We start from the raw sequence: 23,860 nt of genomic DNA, 5'->3' as shown, positions 1-23,860 counted from the left end.
GCTGTATCTTCAATCCTTTGTAATTAATAGACTTTGCTAGATTTAGCATTCAAGTGGACAACATTTTTCTCCAGCCAGGACAACCTTCTTGACAGCTGTGATTACATGGTTGTGCAAAGCTCTTCTTCTGAACAAACGTATACAGTGCAAGTGATTATGTGTGAGATAATTAAACAGCGGGCTTTCTTGAAAATGTAGGCGTCCTTGGCTGCCATGCTTGGCCATGCTGAGCCTTTGTGTTTATGGTAAATGGACAGCTGCATGCTTGTGAGACCTTGGCTTTACCCCAGGCCCTACACTGAGCCTGATAACTACTATTCAGGCCTCCCAGCCGTGCTCATTTGACTACACACTCATTGCTTTAAATGTAGAGCGCGCCTCCTGTTTGTCATACCTTAATTTCTGCGAGCGTGCAGACAGCTGTGGACCAGACTACCCCCTGTAACATGCTTCATAAATTTCCCTTTAGTCACTGAGCCGTAGCACCTGCCCTTTGCAATCACTAATTAATGGTGACCCTCACAAAGAAGGTTTTTTGGATTCAAGTTTGTAGTTTCAGAGTGGAAATTGTGCTGTTTTGTGAGTGAATTGTGAGTGCTTACTACAAGGGGTGAAATGGGCATTTTTTTTCTTCTTCAGTCAGTGAACCGGTCTTCAGGTTTTTGCATGCCTTACGTTTTACGATGTACTCTGGCAACACATCAGCTGTTAGAATGAGAAACTATGCTTGTGTACATACATCCAACTATGGATCCAACACCAACCTTGCAACTCAAAGCAACAGGCCAGCGAAGACAGTACCTTGCCTTGCCGATTATCTTTCTATAATTCCTCCTTGGGAGTCATCGTGAGAAGTTTAAGATAACCAAACGTAGTAGAGGACCTAGCAGAGACATGTATGCACATCATTTAGGAGCAGATAATTCAACTGTTCTAGACTAATATGACCATAATGAACAACTTGGAATATGTGCCAAAATCTCTGTCCGGGACGAACAGCCTGAAAATGACCACATTCTTTTTTTGTAACTTAGTGTTACTTGAAATACAGCTGTATTTTCTAAACTGCAGCAGCTATAAATTTTCTAAGGTATTCAAAATGTTCAGAATGAGCAATACGTGTTTGGGTGGGTCATAGAAAAGTGTAAAATTTCTTTTGATATTTTAAGACAAAATGGATAAAATAAGTGGGCCACTTTATTACCGTACATCAAAAGAAAACGAACGTAATGTAATTTAATTTTCAGTACTGTTATCAATGGAATATTGACTTAAAGTGAAAAATACAAAACAAAACTTGTTTCTAGGGATGCACCGATCCACAGTGTTTCAATTCTGATCCAAACCCGATACCTGAAATTGGATATCTGCCGATACTGATACTTTTCCAATCCAATACCAGCTTAAATCTTTTATATTGTCCACCCCAGGGCATGGTTATTTTTGAGCTGTTTGTCCTAGATAAAGATTTTGGCACATATCCAAAGTTGTTCATTGGGGTCATATTATTCTAGAACAGCTGAGTTATCCTCTCCTAAATGATATGCATACATGTCTAAGATAGTTCTTAGACTATTTACGTAGCATTCTAGTCATATGCATTACTGGTGACAGAGCACTGTAAGCCCTCAAGTTGATTTTCACCTCGAGGCCATTTCAGTTGCTTGGTAGGGGCTTGGATGACTGACACAGTTACAACCCTGTGATTGTTGTGAGGAGAACACACCTACAGCTGCTATGAACAAAGTTGGATAGGAGTTCTGTTCACCAGAATTAGTCTGGTCATTGTATGCCAAATTTAGGTCAGACCCAGAAAAAAATTGTTAATTAAAGAATTTTCATGTAATTTGAGAGGTAATGTATCATAGAATGAAAATTTTTATGCATGTTTGAAGTTGGACGTACACTGCAATAATTTCCTCTCCAAATTTCCTCAGCACTTCAGACGGTTTTGTGGATAGAGCATGGATTTGTAAAAAATTAGCACTTTTTTGTTTTGCCTAGATAATAGTTTTCTATCTCCATGTACTTGGTACAAGAATATTTAGAGTTTCCAGCATTAATGTCCCATAAAAGCAAAGAAAAAGACAGGTTTAGGGTGGTGTCAACATGAAAATAAAATTTAACATGAGTTAAATTAAAATGAGTTTTTTGCTTTTCAAATTCAACATAAAAGTTAATCTATTGTTGAGTTTTGAGTTAGGATTTGAATACTCGTGTAAATGTCTTGCTTATTTTCATAGCAACCATTGCGCTGCTATAGTCTTGCCATAGCAACGAGATGGAAAACATTTTCAAAAGGTAGTGGCCACAGCAGATTTGGATTGAAGACCATGCACATTTCAACCCAATGCAGCAGCACTCATTATTCACAGATGTCATATATTTGGTGTTAAATGAAAGAGGAAGATGTACGAGGTCTGTTAGAAAACTATCCAACCTTTTTATTTTTTTAAAAAACTATGGATTTGAATCGTGCGCTTGCATCAGCTAAGCTTGAACCTTCGTGCGCATGTGTGAGTTTTTTCATGCCTGTCGGTTGCGTCATTCGCCTGTGAGCACGCTTTGAGCACTGGTCCACCCCGCTCGTCGGATTTTCATTGTCAGGGAAATGGCTGAGCGATTGAAGCAGCGCTGAATCAGATTTTTCCAGAAACTGTGAGAGACAGCCAGGTAGAAAGACGTGCTGAGCCGCAATGGCGCACAACAAAAAGCACGTCCGTGTTGGAAACCATTCGGAAGATTCAGACGGCTTTCGGTGGCTTTTCAGTCGAGTGAGTATCCGAGAAACTGTGTAACAACTGGGCATGTCACAACTTGTCCTGTGAGACTTCCAACACGGACGTGCTTTTTGTTGTGCGCCATTGCGGCTCTGTCCCGACGCGCGAATTCCTCCGCACGTCTTTCATTACAAAATCTCCTGTAACAGTGGAATGTGCTGCAAAAGTGCTGATGTCCACCTCTTCTGCAGTTTCTCTGGTAGTCAGACGACGTCCCGGATCAACACAGCGTTCACTTTGGAAATGATCTGGTCATTTCAGCCTGTCGATGGCCGCTCGGAGCGCGGCACACCCTCCACCGCTGTGGCCATCTTTAATCTAGTTGTAATGCTCCTTAATCTGTGTGACGCCCAGAGTATCCTCACCGAAAGGCGTCTGAATCTTCTGAATGGTTTCCACCTAGCTGTCTCTCACAGTTTCTGGAAAAATTTGATTCAGCGCTGCTCCAATCGCTCAGCCATTTCCCTCACAATGAAAATCCGACAAGGGGGGTGGACCAGTACTCACTCAAAGCGTGCCCACAGGCGAATGACGCAACCAACAGGCATGAAAAAACTCACGCATGCGCACGAAGGTTCAAGCTTGGCTGATGCAAGCGCACATGATTCAAATCCATATAGTTTTTGAAAAAAATAAAAAGTTCGGATACTTTTCTAACAGACCTCGTATTCTTAAGTTCTGTGTAGTTTTTGTTCACTAAAATCTCATGTTTCATTGAGGAAATAACACATAAATGTGACCAAAATAGCAGTTTTATAACATAATTTTTTCAGGCAAATACAGAAGCATTGAGCTAAAAATTTGACACACAAAAATGCTTTTGGTGAAACCTTTACATGTTGGAAATTTCAAATAAATCCAAAAATTATTTACCGAAATATTAAGCAAAATGTGCATCTGAACTAAGTTTGAAACAGACTATAGACTAATTACATGCAGTTATATACTTATAGCACTTCTAAACATCCATAAATACTATGCTAGGTAGCAGAATGTAAAGAAATACAACAGATATCAGCTGTAATGAATGATGCCAGTGTAACACCAGAGGAGACTGGTAAAGATGGTTCCCAATTATTAGACAGTTTGCTGCATGACAAGGAAAAACACTCTTTAAACATTTTGCGATACATTAAGTACATGGAAATTGTATCATCAGCTAAAACATTACTTGATCCCCAAAAGCCTCCACCTACACAGAGAGCAGCACATTTCCATAGCTTGAGGGTTCACTTACAAGTAATGCTTTGGAAGAAGCTCTCAGATAACATGTACAGACCTTGATCCCAAGCAAAGGGGATGGAAGTTTGATGGCACAGTGCTCTCCCCAGTTATGACAGATCTCGATGCAGCCCCAGAATCCCTTCTGAAGTTCATAAGATGTCAGTACAAACTTTCATCCAAAAATCCTAGTGGGAGTAACATTTGTTCCTGTCACAAAAATGGACTTAAATGTGTAGCAGCATGTGCAGACTGCCGGGGGGAGAGTTGCCATAATGCAGAAGAGATTCCTCTTGATGCAGATAAAGAAGACGTGAATCAGTAAATAAATCAGTAAAACAATGTAAACAACTGTAATCTTTTTAGTTATGAAAACTATTTTTGTTGTTGTTCATGGTAATTTTATTTCAGTTATTTATTAGTTACAATTCATGCTGTTATATTTAGACTTTGATCAGTTAACAGCATAGGCCTAATCATTGTTCCATTTGGGCTATTTTTGATTACAAATCCATTGTTTTAATTTTCACCAATCAAGCATCTTGTCTGTAAGGTGACATGTAGAAAAATTAGTGAGACAGAGCTAAGGGTCAGGAACACAATGAAACACGTTTAGTCATTGTCATTTAATGTAAGGTATGTTTACATGTATGTGAAACCCACTGAGTTTTGGTAAAATGTCACATAAATTGCCATTTTCATAGCGACAATGATATTCCCTGTTTTGTTTTTGTTCTTTTTTTGCTGACATCATTTTTGAAGGATCTCTAAGCATGTCACATTGGAGATTTGGATGCAAAGGTACAACCATATAAAATGGATGGGAAGATACGATTGCTTTAGCACACATGCAATGGCCTTTAGTACCAACAATATCACACAAAAAGGTGTATGTTACACCTGGAGGTATATATACTTTTTTCCATTAAAACATATCAAATAATTTTATTCAAATATGTGTATGTTTTGGAAATTTGGACTTGGTTTGGCTGTCTTGGGAAAATGGTATTGTTCATATTCAAGCTCACAAAATGAAAAATATACCAAAAATCCATTTGCTTTTAAAACATTTTCCCCAAGGTGGATTTTATGGGATTTTGGATATGTTGTTCTATGAAGAAATACGCTTCAAAGGACACCAAAAGTAGCTAATTAACCATTTTTTCCTGGTTGAACTCTCCAACCACCAGAGTAAATGGTGAGTTCTTGAGGTGTTTGAGTGCAGTCTGTTGGGTCACAGTGCCCAAAAGGGTGCACAAAATGAAGATGAGGCCACCGCCTGTAATCAGTGGGTGCCCAAATGTCTTGGCGCCGATAGCTCTTTATCTGGTTGGGGCGGCAACCACCATGACAAGTGAGATGTCTAATCTCAAACAAGAGTAGAACAGTGCAGGACGTCTGTCATCCTACCATTATACGCTGGCAGGCTGCTGACTGGCTGCTGACTGGCTGCACCAGAGCTGGCAGTGACAGCAGCTGCCCTCAAACAACAATAATGGCGTCTTGGACATGCTGATGGAGCTCGACACTTCCTTTGTGGTCACCACAGCCCTGTCAGCCATCGCTAGTCTGGTGTGTTTTGAAGAAGTGAGCTATCACGCAGCCCTAAATGAATGCTAGATAGGGCGCGAGAGGAAGCCGCAGAGTAGATTAGGTCACGCATTAAGCGGAGGTCCGCTTGGCAGACGGCTCCTTTTTGAAAACCCCGAACAGGCACTGCTCCATTTTCTTTGCAAAAATAACAGTTACCATATTGGAAATGACACACTTCTAAAGAAAATGTCAGACCACATTGAGGCCAGAGCTATCAGCGTGGATCTAAACTGTGGTCACCCCCAATTAGAGCAGCTTTGCTATACATTGCATAGACTAATCTGACAGGTTAGGTCAACATTACATAAGGATTTGGCAGCTTTGTGTCTGACCAACAGTTAGAGCCAATACTAATCCTTTTTATAACACTTGGACAGCTGGCGATGCACAATATTAGAGATCATTATTGCAGGGAGTACGGGCTATCTTTAACTGTCTTCACACATATCAAATTGGGAACAAATTCATTGCTGCTAGTTTGCCTCCAGTTTGACTGCAATTCAAAACAAACTTTTCCGTAAGTGCTCATGCACCTAGCTATAGTTTTCCTAATGTAGACTAGGGTGTCTATAAACTTTTACCATGGCTGAAGTCTTTATATAGTCATGTTGCTGGTGAAGGTGCACACCTGACTGATTATGAGATTCATACATAATACGGTGTTACAGCTTTGATCACAGGTGGAGCAGAAACCTTATCTTTGTATGTTGTTTTCTGGGTTTGACTCTCACCCACTGGATGGGGAAAACTTGTTGCTGCTGTTTCTGTAAAAGTTCTGACATGCTTGAGCAGAGGTTGGTGTGTGTGTGTGGGGGGGGGGGGGGGGGGGGGGACCTTTGCCATGAAAGAGATGGTTTATTTTTGTCAAGGTAACACCTGCATTTTAAGGTTACTGCTTCCATGTCTGCACCAAAAAGTTAGCAGTTGTAGCTGTACAACCCTACTTGAAACACTCTAACATTTAGGCATTCATGTTGGCTTGTGTAAATTACAGCTCATTGTTAAATTATTTGATCTATGCTCCTCTTTCATGTTTGGACCCCAATCAAACCCCAACCTCCAGTGCTGAAAATAAAGCCAACACAGAACTGCCAAATTTTGCAGTTCCTTAAATAGACACATGAGACTGGGTCCAAAGGTTTATCATTACTCGTAGACCCCCATGTTAAAATCTCCAACTTTACAGCAGAAATAAATGGTTACAGTCTTGTACAAAACCGTTTTTGTTTTCTGTAGCTAGCCTCACCGTTTATGGCAAACTGTACAGGGGTTATTTATTTATTCAGTTTTAAATAACTCATCCACTTAAGCTATTTGAATTCATTTTCTGCCCAGGTCTAGCTGGTCTTGCTCCATGTTTTTGCCCATTTATGGTTTGACTGGATGTGACGCAGAGTCATCCACTGCCAAGATGGCAACATTTGTAAGCACTCCATTTGGGTTTGAGCTTCAAAATTGCTCTACAAAAAAACCTGTGGGTCACATCACAGAGGGTGTGTGTGTGTGTGTGTGTGTGTGTGCGCAGCCTTCAGATCTGGGTGCCACCCTGTTTGGAACTGGTGAGGACTTCCTCAACCTTCCTGCCACTTGGAGGAAACTTACAGCACTTTTGGAAATGTAAACAACAGTTTTGTCAATTCTAATTCATATATACACACCGCTGACCAGTGATATTGCTCTGAGCAGTTACAGCTGAAAACAGCTGTGGACAAGGTGTTGCTGAATATGAGGCAAGTAATAAGCTGATTGCTTAGGTCTCATTTCTTTGGATTCAAATTGGCACACAGGATGAGTCATAAGGAATATTTTGCCAGTTACATCGAGAGAAATGATAGAGGTTAAAAATGACGAGTACAAAGTAGAAGCGGTGGCCTTGGTGACCTCCTGACTTATGCTGTGGAAATGAAAGACACTCACAAACAAGCTAATTGCAAGCTTCATGTAACTTTGCCCACACATATGTTGAGATACGGTGATAGAAAACAAGTACATTCATACAAAATCCTTTCCGCAGGGTTGTGTGGACTTGTGAACGTGTTATTGGAGTTTCAAATTGTAACTGCTGTTAAGCAGTCAGAAAATAATTTCTCTGAGTTAGTAAATGTCGAAATGCGGAAACAGTCTCTCACTCTCTCACTGACCCTGTTCTTTGATTCAGACTATGGAACAATGCTTTGACACTTGTTTAGAAACATTCCTGAACAGTGTTTTTGTGTCTAATTCAGTGAATTAGACATAATTTATTTGCAATGAAATTGCAATGAATAGTTTTGGTACCATCCCAGGTCACGCGTTCTATTCATTCTGGTTTTACTTTATTTAGCCATGTGCTAACCAGAAACCACAGGGGAAAATGCCTCATGTTTTCCCCTGTGGCTCCTGGTTTACATTCTTTGCGGACACTGATGTAAAGGTGAGTGCTGGTGGGCAACGCGTTCTGATAACTGCACAAAGTGCACAGTGTTCAGCAAATGGTAGCCAAACTACATGCAAATGGAATGGATAAAACAGTTACTTTGATGCACCAGATCAATCAAGAGCTGATAAGAAGCATGAACTTTGCTGCTCTGGGTGTCACTGTGTTGGCAGCACTTATTCTATCTATGTGACAACCTCTTTATCCAAAGATGGGAGCAGGATGATTGAAGCCCCCCCCATTTTTGAATGACTAACGAGCAAACTTCGGTTTGGGTGTTTATTAAATCATATCTTTGGTAACTGATCAGTGGTTCTCATAACAGAAGTGTGTATGTGTGTATTCTCAGTGACTGAACTCAGAAAGAAAAGCTCATGAAATCAAAAAGCCTTCTCATTGGTTGGAAAACACTTTTATTTATTTATTGCAATTCAGTGGCCAATGAATTATATTTTTGGATGTATTTATTTTATTTGAAGATACACATCCAACTGTATTAGTAAGTACTGTTTATTATCGCCAGAGTGGGAAAAAGTCCTATGAGGACCCTATTGTAATTGTGTTGTTTATTATTATTGTTATTATTATCATTATTATTATTATTAATATTATTCTTTATTTGACAAATATTCTTATGTAATGTACAAAAAGCTGCTGACGTGTAATCTGAACACTTGCTCTAGGCGTGCAGTCCATGGCACAGCAGCTCTGTTTTCAGTTTACATTTCTTTCTTTGTTTGACAAAAATGGTTGTACATTTGTCTTGTTACAAAATAATCAGCTTCATTCTGTCATTGATGTTAAAGGGGGCAATACACAGTATTAAGAACAGGAGTATGTAAACCTTTGATCAGGGTCATTTAGGTAGTTTCTGTTGTCATTATGATTTAAAAAGAGGAAACACAGTTGTTTGGCAATAAATAGCTTCAGCCAACCACTAACTATGAGTGGGGAAAAAAAACTTTTTGTGTTATCGTTCATATTCTCTGAAAAATGGCCAACACCCCCCCCCCCCCCCCCCAAAAAAAAAAAAAAAATTCTGCCAGGGTATGTAAACATGTGACCACAACTGTACACTATATGAAAGTACCTTAAAAGGAAAATCATGAAAATACTCTTGGACCTCAGAGGGTACAATTTATTAATAAAATTTATGAATGTCCTTTTGAGTAACTGCTGAGCTCCATGTGACAGTGTGACCAAACTTGTCTAATTAGCTCTGATCCTGTTAATGGCTCTGCACTTTAGCTGTGGGAGTCTAACTTTAGAGTGTATCCGGAAAGTATTCACAGCACTTCACTCTTTTCACATTTTGTTATATTACAGCCTTATTCCAAAATTTCTTTAGATTTTTGCAAATGTATATAAAAGTCACATACATAAATATTCATGGCCTTTGCCATGAAGCTCAAAATTGAGCTCAGGTGCATCCTGTTTCCACTGATCATCCTTGAGATGTTTCTACAGCTTAATTAGAGTCCACCTGGGGTAAATTCAGTTGATTAGACATGATTTGGAAAGACATACACCTGTCTAAATATAAGGTCCCACAGTTGACAGTGCAGGTCAAAGCACAAACCAAGCATGAAGTCAAAGGAATTGTCTGTAGACCTCTGAGACAGGATTGTCTCGAGGCACAAATCTGGGGAAGGGTACAGAAACATTTCTGCTGCTTTGAAAGTCCCAGTGAGCACAGTGATTTTCATCATCCGTAAATGAAAGAAGTTCGGATCCACCAGGACTCTTCTGAGCGATCAGGGGGGAATGGCCTTAGTTAGGGAGGTGACCAAGAACCCGATGGTCACCCTGTCAGAGCTCCAGCATTCCTCTCTGGAGAGAGGAGAACCTTCCAGAATGACAACCATCTCTGCGCAATCCATCAATCAGGCCTTTATGGTAGAGTGGCCAGATGGAAAGGTGCTGGAGTCCTCTGCTCACGTCTGTGTGTTCTGCTTTAATGTTTCATGTGAAAAGCTCCATGCTGAGACAGAAATGACTAGAACTCCGTGAATGGCCTTAACCTGGGTTTGGCACATGATATAACTTTTCAATATGTTATTGATTTAAATATTTCTTTATATATATTTATGATTTGTAATAAGTGAGTAGATCCACCAGGTCATAAAAGCAGCCACTCATTAAAGTGTCATCCTTCCATTGCGTAACCCCGATGAAGGAAGCTTTGTGAATAGTGGTGGTGTTTGCCTGGCTAAATTGATGATTGATGTCTTAATTACAAATGGCTCACCTTATTTGTTTAATCCATCATTTCTGTGTGTGAGGATGGGAAAAAGTCCACACATTGAACTTGCATTGGTTTTAAAATGCAAAATGGCCATTTTGAAAATATAATGTTGATGTTGAACTGGCTTGAGCGTTGTTATGGATACATGACGTCACTCTTTAGGTGTTTCAGGACTTTTACATGATTTTACTTTGAAAATCATGAACTGAAAGATTTAGCAGACTTGAGGTGTCAAACAACTGTTCATCATTTGCACACATTCTGAAACGATAGCCATGTAAATAATAATAATAATTTGAATGGGAGAGTCACCTTTTCTGTTATCTTTTCAGAGGACACTGCAGTTCTCTTTTTCAACTGCAGTAATTGATACAGCTTGGCACCACTTATCATTTAATGTGTCTGACTCAGCGTGACACCTTCACACAGTGGGTCTGCTTATTGTTGCCTCTTTCCAGCTTCACACTGTTAATAACACCACAGAGAGTCCAATTAAAATTGCAGAGCTTTGAAAACTGTGTTCTTCTAACACGTTCAATTAAAAAGCAGCCGTTCAGATCTAAATGCTGCTTTGTAATTATTACATGTGGAATAAGTTTCTCTTCCACCTGATTTTTGCAGCCTTATTAGGAAAATCAAATATGTGTTTTGAAATACGACTAGAATAATTTTTAAAAAAATGTCAGAAATATAAGATATACACAGTTACTACAGGCCAAAAAAAAAAAATTAAAAATCCCATCATCTGTTCTGTGGGTCATGTGTGGTCCAAGGGTTGATGGTGTGAGACTACTGTTGCCGCTACACAGCACACGTCCTTTGTCTACCACATGCACAGTTTCAGGGTATTTTTACATTTTTAGTCCCCATATGCTAATTTTTCACTGTCTGCAAGTTCTGCACCTCCTAGATAATCCACCGGCACTCAAAAAAATGTCAGTTGAGTTTCTCTGATAATTTATTTTGCACAAATTGGGAAAAAAAAAAAAATCTATAAAAGTCTCCACAAGTGTTACCAATAATGTGGAAACAAGGGGAGCTCCACATGCTACATTTATACTCTAACAATTAAGCAATACTGATGGGAAATTGATTTTTTTTTGTTTGTTTTTTTGTACGTAATAGATACATTTTTCACTTCCGATCCTGATACCTGAATTTGGATATCTGCGGATACCGATACTATTCCGATATTTTCTTTAATATTATTATATTATTCTTGGTTTTATGAAGATATTTTGTATTCCCAGTTATACAGCATCATGATGAAGTATTTAGAGGAGGATTTTCTTTAATAGAAGACCTAAAAGTTCAGGTGCAATTTGCCAGAAAGTACATTTAAGTTGGAAGCCTAGATTTGATGTTTTGGTGAAAGAATTAAGTACTTTGATTTATATACTTATAGAATTAAAACAGAAAAGACAGCATTCACTCTCTCTCTCCTTCTCAATTTCAATGGAGTTTTATTGACATGGGAAACATATTTACATTGTCAAAGCAAGTGTTACAGTAAAGTGAAGTCCTCTCTCTCCCTCTGTCTGTCTCTTAATTCATTTTCATTTGAAACATACGTTTACATTGTCAAAGCAAGTGTTGGAGCAAAAAAAAAGTCCTCTCTCTCCTGCTCGCTTGCTCCCTCCCCCTCTCTCTGTCGCTCTCTCTGTAGCCCCTTTCACACCAGGCCCACTTGGATTTGCGTCGTGCGTCATCATGACAACGTCAGGTGGAAGCAACCAGCGCCGAGACGATGTAGCTCAACACCACAACAGCATGAGGGACGTAAAGGACGAAGTGAATCGGATGCCAAAAATTAAATATGTTTAACTTTTTCTGCGTCGAGCATAGCACGCAGAAATTAAGTGGTTTCAGCGCAAGTCAGAGCAACGCAACGGTACTCAACGTGACTGGATGCCACACCCTCACAATGCAACGTTACCTGACACCAATTTATGATTCCTGCTGTGTTCCATTGTTCCCAAAGTATAAATCATGCAGGATTGTTTTTATACTGTGTACATAATGCAGTGAAACTACACACTCAAAAAGAACACAGAAAAAAATGCCGATTGCAGCCTTGTGTTTAAATAAAGTCCATAAAAGTCCTGCTCACAGACTGATTGCCAGTCCACATCAAGTATAACGCCAGACATCTCCACATTTACACACGGACGGTTTGTTCCCACACGCACGCACCTCGCGGTCAAAGGAGGAAAGATAAACTATAACAGAAATCAGAGCGCAGCCCTGCAGCCACGCACAATAACAAATATAAACTAGAAGAGAAATCAGAGTGCAGTCTGGCTGCAGCCAAATTGTCCACTTTGATTCCTCTGTGCAGAAAACCTGCAGGCAGACAGGCTGCACTGTCACCTCCTCTCTGCCCCCCTGCTACGTGCACCTGACGCAGACATTCCTGCGTCTTCTTGACACCACAGGAAGCAACTTGAAGCAGACCCGGTGTGAAAGGGGTTTTCTCGCCATTTTCCTGCTAAGAGCAAACTTGGAACTTTTTGAAAACACGAAGACATTCAGCTGTAAAATAAACCATAAATTTCTAAATGTATCATCAGCCAGGCTCACATGAGGAACTCTGTATTCTTACTGAAGGATTCTGATGGAGTTTTTTCCAATTCAGCGTACAGAAACAAACTCTGCTCATCTCCATTCTTGTGCTGTGAGCTGTCATTTCATAGTATTTTACAGCCTTGGGACGCCGAAGTGGCCGATTTTTATTTTTATTTATTTATTTATTTATTTAATGTCAGCACACATTTATAGTTATTTTTTGTGTGTGTGTGTTTTGTTTTTGTTTTTTTGTTGTTTTTGTTTTTTGAGAATATGTCCACAGCGGCACAGACATTTTGAACCCGAGAGCCAGGAGGAAATTTGCCACTACCCGTGGCTTAAAACCCACGGTTGTGGTGCGCGGCAGAAACAGCTCCCCCAGAAACCTACCCCCCTCGCCTCCTCACACTCAACAGTAAACGGAGCAGAGAGCAAGCAGCAGTTGAAAGTTTTCACAGACGTGGCTTCTCTCCGGTATCGGAAAACGGCGCAGGTTGTATAGATATTTTCCAATAGTTGAATTACGTTGGTATCGGAAGCCGATGCCGATTCTGGATCGGATTGGTCCCATCCTTAGATACATGGTTGTCTTTTTGTGGTGATGTACATACAGAGGCAAAATTACAAAAAGTCACTGTCCAAATACTTGTGGACCTGGGGGTAAAAAGCTGTGGAGGTGAGTAGTTTTCATAGCACTGAAGAGGCCTTACTCCAAAAGAGGATCTTTTGTGATGTGACTATAACACTATGTTAAATGGAATGTTTTTAACAGAGCAGGGAAGATGAAATATTCTCCATAGAGGCCCAACTGTCTGAAAGTTCTCAACAAATTCCTTCCCTCCACTCGAAGGCAGGGTTCCCGCGGGGTCTTAAAAAGTCTTAAATTCAGAAACTAAAATTTTAGGCCTTTAAATGTCTTAAAAACACCCACATTTTCACCGCAGGTCTAAAATTTAATTTACTCAAGTCTTAAAAAATTACATTCGCTCCGTCCATTCCGAGAAGTGTCTGTAGAACAGAAAAATGAAACGCTTTCCAACGCGTCATGATGTCAGACGCGTCGCTTTGGAAGCGGCAAGGGGGCGGAGATTGCGGCCACGTCACACTCTGGCTGTTTCACAACCTGAAAAAAGTTCAGCGATCGCTATCTTGAATTTACATCGTTTGAACCACAAAAAAGCTTTAAAAAACAGCAGTAGAACGATTCTCCCATCACCCTGCTGGGAGAAGCTTTTTTTCAGCTACTTTTCGGAGGGACATCGACCGAGGGAGGACTGATGACTTGGTGGGATATCGATCGAACCGCGACAGCGGGCCGACCCACACGGAGAAGCCGGCCTTCAGGCATCATTCCTGGGCAGACCGAGGCAGGCAGCCGGCAGGATGGAGCAGACCCCCTCAGTCCGAAATCTCCCACTTTTTGGATATAGGCGAAGTCCCAATTTGCCCAACGGAGTTTACTTCTGCAGCTTTATCGAGGTGCGAATAATGTAAAAATAAAACGTGACGTTTACTGAACTGCTGTAAAGGTTTAATGATCGGCTAACTTTAGCGTAGCCTTTTAGCACAGTTGATCTGAGTGAATGCTTTAATTTCTAAATGGTTCAGTCTTTTTTATTTTTACCAAATAAAGCTACAGCTTTTTTCAGACACCACAAAAGCTCAACTTTAAATAACTTATTTTTCGGGCGTTTTTTTCTGTTGTTTTTTTTCTCGTTTTTCCCCTTTTTATATATATAAACTGTTTAGTGTTTCTTATATTTAAAGAAATATTTTTATTTGTCCCAATCAGGAACATTTGCTGTGCAGACAACCAAACTTCCATTGATGAGCTGAACACCACGAAGTCCAGTCGAAAGAAAATATCTCTGCTTTTCAGCAACACCACCAGAGGTCAAAGCTGCAGAAGAGACCTTCATCTGGTCCAGAGAATTCAGCAGAACATTACCTGCTTCTAAATAAAAGGCTCTTTGAACAGCAACTATTTCATTACTTTTTAAAAAGCTGTTTAATTTTATATTTTAACAATAAATGAACAGATCATTAAAAATGTCCACAAATCAAACTCAAAAGACATTTGCACAGGTAGAAGCTCTCCACTTATTGTGCTCAAATTCATATTTTAGAAATGACTCTGTCCTGATAACATTAAAGCTAATTACATATTTTGACGAAATTACAAGTTTAAATGACTATATATATATATATATATATATATATATATATATATATATATATATATATATATATATAAAAAATTCATCATGAGGTTTATGTCACAGAAATCCTACTTTACAATCACACTGCAGTCATTGTTCAATTATTTCCTGTTGCATTTATAATAAACATTTGTATTTATTTAGTGTCTTTTTCTGGTTGAAATGAGATATAAATAATCTACCAGACTTTAAAAAATGGTACAAGTTTCCATGTTATTTTATTTGTCTAAAATAAATGTCCAAGGTTCCTTATGTTAAACAAGAAATTATCTAATCTGAAATAACAGGTGGTTTTAGTTTACAGATGAAAGGTTTCTAAAGAACCATTTATTGATTTATTTAGCTATTTTAATTACAAGTGTTCTAAACTTTTTTTTAACAGTAATCAGAAATTTTGAGGTAACAACAAAAAAACATTTCCAATGATTTTTCTTCAGAAAACTGCTCTATAAATGAGCAGTCCTGTCACACGTTAATGTTTTGTACAGATCAGTCTTTTCCACCGATCTATTTTGTAGAGATCAGTGATTTCTGAAGAGAGCTGGCTCAAAGATGGCTCAGCTGCTTTCGAAGTTGAATGCTCTGAGAAGAGCACACAAAGACAAAGTCGCTGAAGTGAAAGCCCTTGAGGCTGAGATTAGCGCAAAAGGAGAGGAGCTGAGATATATGGTTGTATAGCGCCTTTTAAAAATTTAAGTTTTTTCCGGTTGGTCAATGTTGTTTATCGTATTGTATATGTTGTGTATTATCACTCAGTCTTGTTTTCTGCTTTCGGTGTACTTTGACATGTTTGAAACCAATACAAAATTACATGTTTTTGAGAATCAAATGTGATTGTCCTTTTTTTGGGGGGGGTGGGGGGGTGGGGTGGGGGGGGTCTTGAGGTTGGTCTAAAATTTTTCTCATAATGGTCTAAAAAGGTCTAAAATTTAACTTGGTGATTCCTGCAAGAACCCTGCGAAGGTGTAATGACTCATTAAAATCAGCTTGTTCTCTTGTGGATGGCCATTCCGGTTTTTGGACGTCACTTCTGATGAAAGATGGTACGCCTCAGTTGGCGTCTATCTTTGGCCGTAGAGCTGCATATGGTGTGATGGGAGTGGACTGGGTGTATCCTTCAAATTGCTGGGATCCAGCGTCTTTTTCCACATGAATGTTTTGAATTCACAAACTGTTACAAGTGTGAATGTGTATAAAGCTCTGTAGGACTGGTTTTGGCTTTTATATTCATGTGTTATACAGCTTGCCATGTAGAGCTGAGGAATTTTTCTAATTGCGTTATAAACCTCACTCCATTAAAACACTGGGCTCAGACTTCTGTTTCTTCATGGGAAAAGAAACGGAACCACACAAAGATGACTCTAGTCGTTAATTTTAATTAAAGTAGGGTTTTTTTGTAGTTTGGATTTCAGAGTGTTGAGCTACAGTTAGTGTTTGCAGAGTTTTTGCTTTTTGTGTCCTCCCAGAATGTAGATGGTACAGTATGTAGGACATAGGCTGTAGGCCGCGGTGGGCAACGATGTATCATGAAGGTTCAAGCCAGCACAGGTTTTCCTTTCAACCACTCACCTCAGCAGGTTGTTTTAGTAATGAGTTCTTCCCTCAACTTTAATTCCTGATCATCAGTGTTACAGATGCATTTCCAAATCATCAGATTTGGAAAGGGTTTTATACCAAGCAAGTATGGCTGTTCCTGTACCCGCTGCCTCCATTTTCTAAGACCACAGGTAATTGGGCAAATGAAATGAAAGGGTTTTTATTTATTTATTGTTTTATGGCTCATTCTGTCAATTCAATGAGGGCCTCACGCACTTTGTCTCAGATTTTCTTCAAATTTTAATCAGATATTCCCAGACTATTCAGAACAACAAATCTGCAGTTTGAGGCCTGTAGGCCAAGTAGGTTCTGAGATATGGCCAATTTAGTGTGCATGGGGGTCTCCCATTTTTTTAGGCAAAAATTATGGCTGTCATTTCTGGAGCCATGTTCAAGGTAGAATATCTCAGCAAATAATGGACTTAGAGGCCTGAAATTTTCTGTGGCAGTTGTCATGAACACCCAGACTTAGACTATAGTCAAACAACAGACATTGACACTAAACTGTGAAGTTTATGTATGCTCAAACTATGGAAAATATTAAATTGACTATTGCGAGCATCCATGTTTGAGACACTGAAGCATACCATTACACTCAAAGAAGCCTTTCCATTTCTTGGCTCCTTAATGCCAGCTATACTGGCTATGAAATATGTAAATTTGGCCATATCTGTGGTAAACAGTTATTGTGGGAGAAACCTCTGAAATCTGAAAAAAAAACATTTTGTGGTTGAATTTTATTAGAAGAAAAGCTCATGTGGGCAGTAAATAAAACTCTTCAAACTGATTCCATTTTGAAGGTATTGATAGCTACTTTATGTGTTATAAATATGGCCTTTTTTATGAAACTCCTTCCTGGTTAATTAAAGGCAATATTTGATTAAAATTTAAAGAAAATCTGAGACAAAGTGCGTGAGGCCCTTCAAATATTTGTTAAATTGACATGGAATGACCCTTATACCACTTTTGCAGCCTGTCAGGGATGGATAATGTCAGGATGAGACTCATCGCGTAAAAAATGTGAAGCGTCTCATTGAAAATAATGATTTTTAGAGTGATCTGCAAAGCGTCTAGCGCCCTGAATGCATGCAGAGTGAAAGGCCCTTAAGGCCTTTTTTTTTTTTTTTTACCTGTAACACACACCTAAAAGGTTCCACAGTTGCTGACTGCTGAAGAACCTTTATACCGCTCCTTAAAGCAGATTTTCTGTCATCGGCAGACTGAGACCGTCACTTAATCAGACAATTTATTTAATTGAAAGGCACAACAAGGTTTTGGTGTTTTGTACAGTGTCATCTTAAATCAGAAAGCTTTAGTCAACTTTATGTGACACTGCAGCTTAATTCCTCTCTGTAATATCAAACACATTGTTCAAGTTTACATGATTAAAACCGGATGATACACTATCCATCTCTTGTTGAGTATCCCCCATCCTTAAAGGTAAGTGTTTTTTGTTCCTTCAGCACAGAGTAACAGTTGAGGTTTTTTTTTTGTGTGTGTGTGTGTTGCTCTCAGTCTGCAGGAGAACACAGTATGTTGTTTCATTGAAAACACTGAGGTTTACAGTCTGCTGCTGTCACTTATGACTCTGTTAAAAACAAGCATTTTGTTAAATATTCCAAAGTTTTGAGTGCATCCTCTTTACCTCTGTGAATGAGCAGATTTTACATCCAGCTGCTGTAAAAATTTTCATGACATTGAATGTGACTTGTAGTTTTTAAACCCTGTAAGATGCGAGCACCGACTTCAAAAATGAGATTATTTGAAATGTCCCGGTTTGTAAGAGGAGAAATTGGTGCCCTGACATCCTTCAGTCATTCTTGAGCTACAGATCCTGCATCTTTCTGAAAGACTGTCATTTAACATCTCCTGCTCGGCTCTATTTGCTTTCTCTTTCCTCTTGTCAATCTGTTCCTTTTTCCATCCAAAATCTGACTCTATAGCTGCAAGACAAGTCTGCAAACTCCATTGTGAATTCTTGATACCTACATGATAGCTACCCTCTGAGGAGGAGATGATTGGATTTAGGGTTTTTTGGTTCATGTACTCTCATTAGATTATATTAACTATATTAATTCCTTGGGAAGACTCTCTCAGGGAATTTGAGGTTCCAGCAGCATTGGATAGCAGCACACAGAGTATCCAAAGTAAAAGTAAGAAACATTTTGCAAAATGTAAATATCAATATAAATACCAGAGATACTGCTGGCTTAATGGCTACTCCTGCTCCTCTCCTTCCTGTCCACTGTCTTCCTGTTACTCCTTATTATGAAAATGAAGTCTCTTTTGTTGCTTTAAATCAATAGTGAAAAATGATTTGATTGACAGTGTGTGTGTTTATAATAGTAGCACTAATATAATGACAGAAAAACATGCTGATTAGGCTGCTGTTTAGCGTGAATAATTCCACCGGCGATACTGTTGCATATTTTGCTTTTAGGTATGTGATAATATGCACGAAGGTACAGATCACAACCTGTAAAGTCTTGGTAGATTATTTCAAATTCCCCTTATTTGGTTTAGACAACTAAATCGGTGTGTACTGTTTATTTTCATCAAAATAATTTCAGTGTGCTTTCATGGATAAAGTTTTTCTTTGTTTTTCAATGCCATCTGCATTCATTACCTGGTTATTAAAGGTAATGTATGTAAACAACCATTGCTTCAGAATGTTATCTGTGCTGTGGAACACGGCTCTGTGGTGCTGGCGGTTACACGTACTGTAATCTGGCCTGACTGCGTTCAGCTCCAGGCTTTAATCTGTTCTTAATATTCAGCAGCCTTCACATAAATGTGCCAGGCGTCCTTGAGCCGCGTCGTTCTCCTTGTAGTTTGCAGCTGAAACATCAGTGTTTACTTTTTTCCTGATTTGATGATGTAAACCTGCAGGTGAGCACAAACTCTGGTGTCGGCGCTCTGAACGTCTTTTCGCGCTGTTCTGCCTATGCACGCACCCCTGACCCTCCAGCCGAAATGTCTGCTGTCACCTCTTCTGTTTCCCACGTTGTCTCATCTTCTGCACACGCTGCACTTTAGTTTTACACACACACACACACACACACACACACACACACACACCATAGCACCATTGTGTTCTGAAGCCAGTAGTATCACCTGTTGGCAAAAATCCACTGTGATTGTTACGTCGAAAAGATTTGCATCTGTGTTGATCATCTTTTATTGCGGTAATCATCGTGCAGCACTAACGTGAACAGGGCTGTTTTGATAACCGCAAGGTCGTCTATTCCCGGCCAGCCCTTGAGGATTCAATTACACAACTTTGACTTTGCTCTGGTCCTCTGACTGTGCTCCGCTGTGGAACACTTTGAGGAAACGTATTCTCTCAGATGGCTAATAATCCTCCACATGAACAGACAACAAAACAAGGTATAAAGTTCCACTTGTGCTGACATTAGGAAGTGAGTAATGATTTGGTTTACTGTGTCCATATGGTGACACAGTCGTCCCTCAGTCTGTGGCTGAATTGCTTACTTTGAGGATAAGTAAATGTGTGCATGCAGTAAAAGTACAATATGCTGTTTCCTTGCACAAAGTGATGCTTATAAAGTACATCATCAGGAATGTACACTGCATTTGTTTTTTCTTATAAGTACAATCTGAGTGTGACTATGATGAAGTATAAACGGAAACATGGGGTGAAGCCAAATCTCTCCATGTAAAACGATACATATCGAGATACACTGGCTCCGATACGATTCAGGAACCGTAGTATTTTTGTATGTATTGATCCGTTTCCGTGAAATCTGATACCAGAGAATAAGACAAGAATGGTGTTGTTCAATTTCAAATACACATTTCATAAAAAAAAAAAACCAGGGACCTTCTTTGGGTTTTTACTGCTGTGCTGTAGCACATTGGTGCTGCTGTGTTCACCACTGGAGGCAGCATTACATAAAGCGCAGCTTTAAAAAAAAAAAAAAAAAAAAGAGTGGGGGATAGGGGGGACATGTCCCCCCACCTTTTCGACCCGGGGGACAGAATATGGTATGTCCCCCCCACCTTCTGACATATATGTGTGTACTTGAAACATGCTATGCCAGTCTTGTGCGCAAACCATGTCAGTCTTAATGTGCAAAACCATGTCAGAATAGTATCTTTGTTTCTGCAAGTTTGTATTTTTAGCAACATTGACTTGGTTACAACACCTGTTTCTTGTTTGTCACATTCAGAATTTTCTGGGACTGCATTTGCCCAGATTTGAAACCAAAAATATTGCCTCTAGGGACTAGTGTCTACACATAAGTATCAATGGACCATATGCTAATTTACTAAATTCTGAAAGTTAGAAAAGGAAATCAGAAAAGCTATTTGGGACCTCAGAAAGCCCATCTTATTGCTTGATCTCCAAAATCAGTCTATGCAAACGAAATTATGTTCAGTATGAGTGTTGTCATTAGCGCCACTTCGAAAATTAAATTCATGATAACAGGGTTCCCGCGGGGTCTAAAAAAGTCTTTAAAAGTCTTAAATTCAGAAACTAAAATTTTAGGCCTTTAAATGTCTTAAAAACACCCACATTTTCACCGCAGGTCTAAAATTTAATTTACTCAAGTCTTAAAAAATTACATTCGCTCCGTCCATTCCGAGAAGTGTCTATAGAACAGAAAAATGAAACGCTTTCCAACGCGTCGTGACGTCAGACCCGTCACTTCGGAAGCGGCAAGGGGCGGAGATTGCGGCCACGTCACACTCTGGCTGTTTCACAACCTGAAAAAAGTTCAGCGATCGCTATCTTGAATTTACGTTGCCTGAACCACAAAAAAAGCTTTAAAAAACAGCAGTAGAACAATTCTCCCATCACCCTGCTGGGAGAAGCTTTTTTCAGCTACTTTTCGGAGGGACATCGACCGAGGGAGGACTGATGACTTGGTGGGATATTGATCGAACCGCGACAGCGGGCCGACCCACACGGAGAAGCCGGCCTTCAGGCATCATTCCTGGGCAGACCGAGGCAGGCAGCCGGCAGGATGGAGCAGACCCCCTCAGTCCGAAATCTCCCACTTTTTGGATATAGGCGAAGTCCCAATTTGCCCAACGGAGTTTACTTCTGCAGCTTTATCGAGGTGCGAATAATGTAAAAATAAAATGTGACGTTTACTGAACTGCTGTAAAGGTTTAATGATCGGCTAACTTTAGCGTAGCCTTTTAGCACAGTTGATCTGAGTGAATGCTTTAATTTCTAAATGGTTCAGTCTTTTTTATTTTTACCAAATAAAGCTACAGCTTTTTTCAGACACCACAAAAGCTCAACTTTAAATAACTTATTTTTCGGGCGTTTTTTTCTGTTGTTTTTTTTCTCGTTTTTCCCCTTTTTTATATATATAAACTGTTTAGTGTTTCTTTATATTTAAAAGAAATATTTTTATTTGTCCCAATCAGGAACATTTGCTGTGCAGACAACCAAACTTCCATTGATGAGCTGAACACCACGAAGTCCAGTCGAAAGAAAAAATCTCTGCTTTTCAGCAACACCACCAGAGGTCAAAGCTGCAGAAGAGACCTTCATCTGGTCCAGAGAATTCAGCAGAACATTACCTGCTTCTAAATAAAAGGCTCTTTGAACAGCAACTATTTCATTATTTTTAAAAAGCTGTTTCATTTTATATTTTAACAATAAATGAACGGATCATTAAAAATGTCCACAAATCAAAGTCAAAAGACATTTGCACAAGTAGAAGCTCTCCACTTATTGTGCTCAATTCATATTTTAGAAATGACTCTGTCCTGATAACAACATTAAAGGCAATTACATATTTTGACGAAATTAGAAGTTTAAATGACTATATATATATAAAAAAAAAATTCATCATGAGGTTTATGTCACAGAAATCCTACTTTACAATCACACTGCAGTCATTGTTAAATTATTTCCTGTTGCATTGATAATAAACATTTGTATTTATTTAGTGTTTCTTTCTGGTTGAAATGAGATATAAATAATCTACCAGACTTTAAAAAATGTACAAGTTTCCATGTTATTTTTACATGGAAACTTGTACATTTTTAAAAGTCTGGTACGTGTGACAGGACTGCTCTATAAATGAGCAGTCCTGTCACATGTTAATGTTTTGTACAGATCAGTTGTTTCCACCGATCTATTTTGTAGAGATCAGTGATTTCTGAAGAGAGCTGGCTCAAAGATGGCTCAGCTGCTTTCGAAGTCGATCTTGAGGTTGGTCTAAAATTTTTCTCATAATGGTCTAAAAAGGTCTAAAATTTAACTTGGTGATTCCTGCAAGAACCCTGGATAAGTAATTTATCCTAAACTTATGATCTGTTGTTTTTTCAAACTTATGCAAAAACAAATCTTGAGAAAAAACATACAGTATGCGATAGTTAATAATTATTAAGAGCCTGTTCTTTCATATTTATGAATACATTTTACCATATTGCAGTTGTTTTTTTTTTTTAATGAAAACTCAACCTATCATTCTTTTTGAGTTCTACACGTGGTGATGCCTTATTTACACCAGGATGTTAATAAAATCAATGCTGGCTATTCTCAGAATAAAGTACTTATATCCACAGTTTCAAATTGCATGTCAAATGGTTTGAGAAGACCATAAAGTTATGGTCTTCTCAAAACATTAAAATTACTGTTGTGGATGCTCAGAATGCAGCTGAGCGTATCTAGAAACCGTTGGCTTCTGGAGCCTAAAGCGGCCTATGGGCTTCGGCCCTGCAGGCCTCGCACTTTGTCCCCCCAATTTCTAGTTCTAAATTGTGACCTTGACTTTGAAGGATTATTGTTAACAGGATTACGTCAAAACTACTGCACGGATTTTGTAAACAGATATGTATGGAAGATGCCATTAAATTTTGGAGGTGATCCAGATCTCAATCACTTTATATAGTCTTTGAAGGATTACATCAAAACTACTTGACGGATTCTCACCAAATTTTCACCACAAATACATATTAGGCCATGAAAGGCTCCAGTAAGAGCCATAGTCTGTAACTATGGAATGGGTTATAGAAGGGGTGATATATCATGTTTCAGTAGGCCACCAAAGTTTTTTTTTTTAGGGGAAGATATATTGTCCAAACGGACAAAAATTACGTTTTTTATCCAAAGATCCTTTCGGGCAGAAACTTTCGGCCCTTTTTAGGATAGGGGATAAAGGGGCCAAAATAGTGACATAGTCAGAATGTGGATTTTGACCTTTGAGTATCTTTGTGCGCCCTCAGTAAACCTCATTGATCT

The 23,860-nt window shown here is 39.1% G+C and overlaps 1 protein-coding gene across 4 annotated transcripts in view; it reads left to right on the top strand.

Moving 5' to 3' along the window:
• Window positions 1–23,860, top strand: part of fam53b (family with sequence similarity 53 member B) — a 47,993-nt gene that overhangs the window by 5,753 nt on the left and 18,380 nt on the right. The gene's annotated exons all lie outside the window — the stretch shown is intronic.

Source organism: Thalassophryne amazonica, chromosome 18 (assembly GCF_902500255.1).
Source record: "Thalassophryne amazonica chromosome 18, fThaAma1.1, whole genome shotgun sequence".
NCBI classification, from domain to species: Eukaryota; Metazoa; Chordata; class Actinopteri; order Batrachoidiformes; family Batrachoididae; genus Thalassophryne; species Thalassophryne amazonica.
This window is presented reverse-complemented; position numbering and strand designations above follow the sequence as displayed.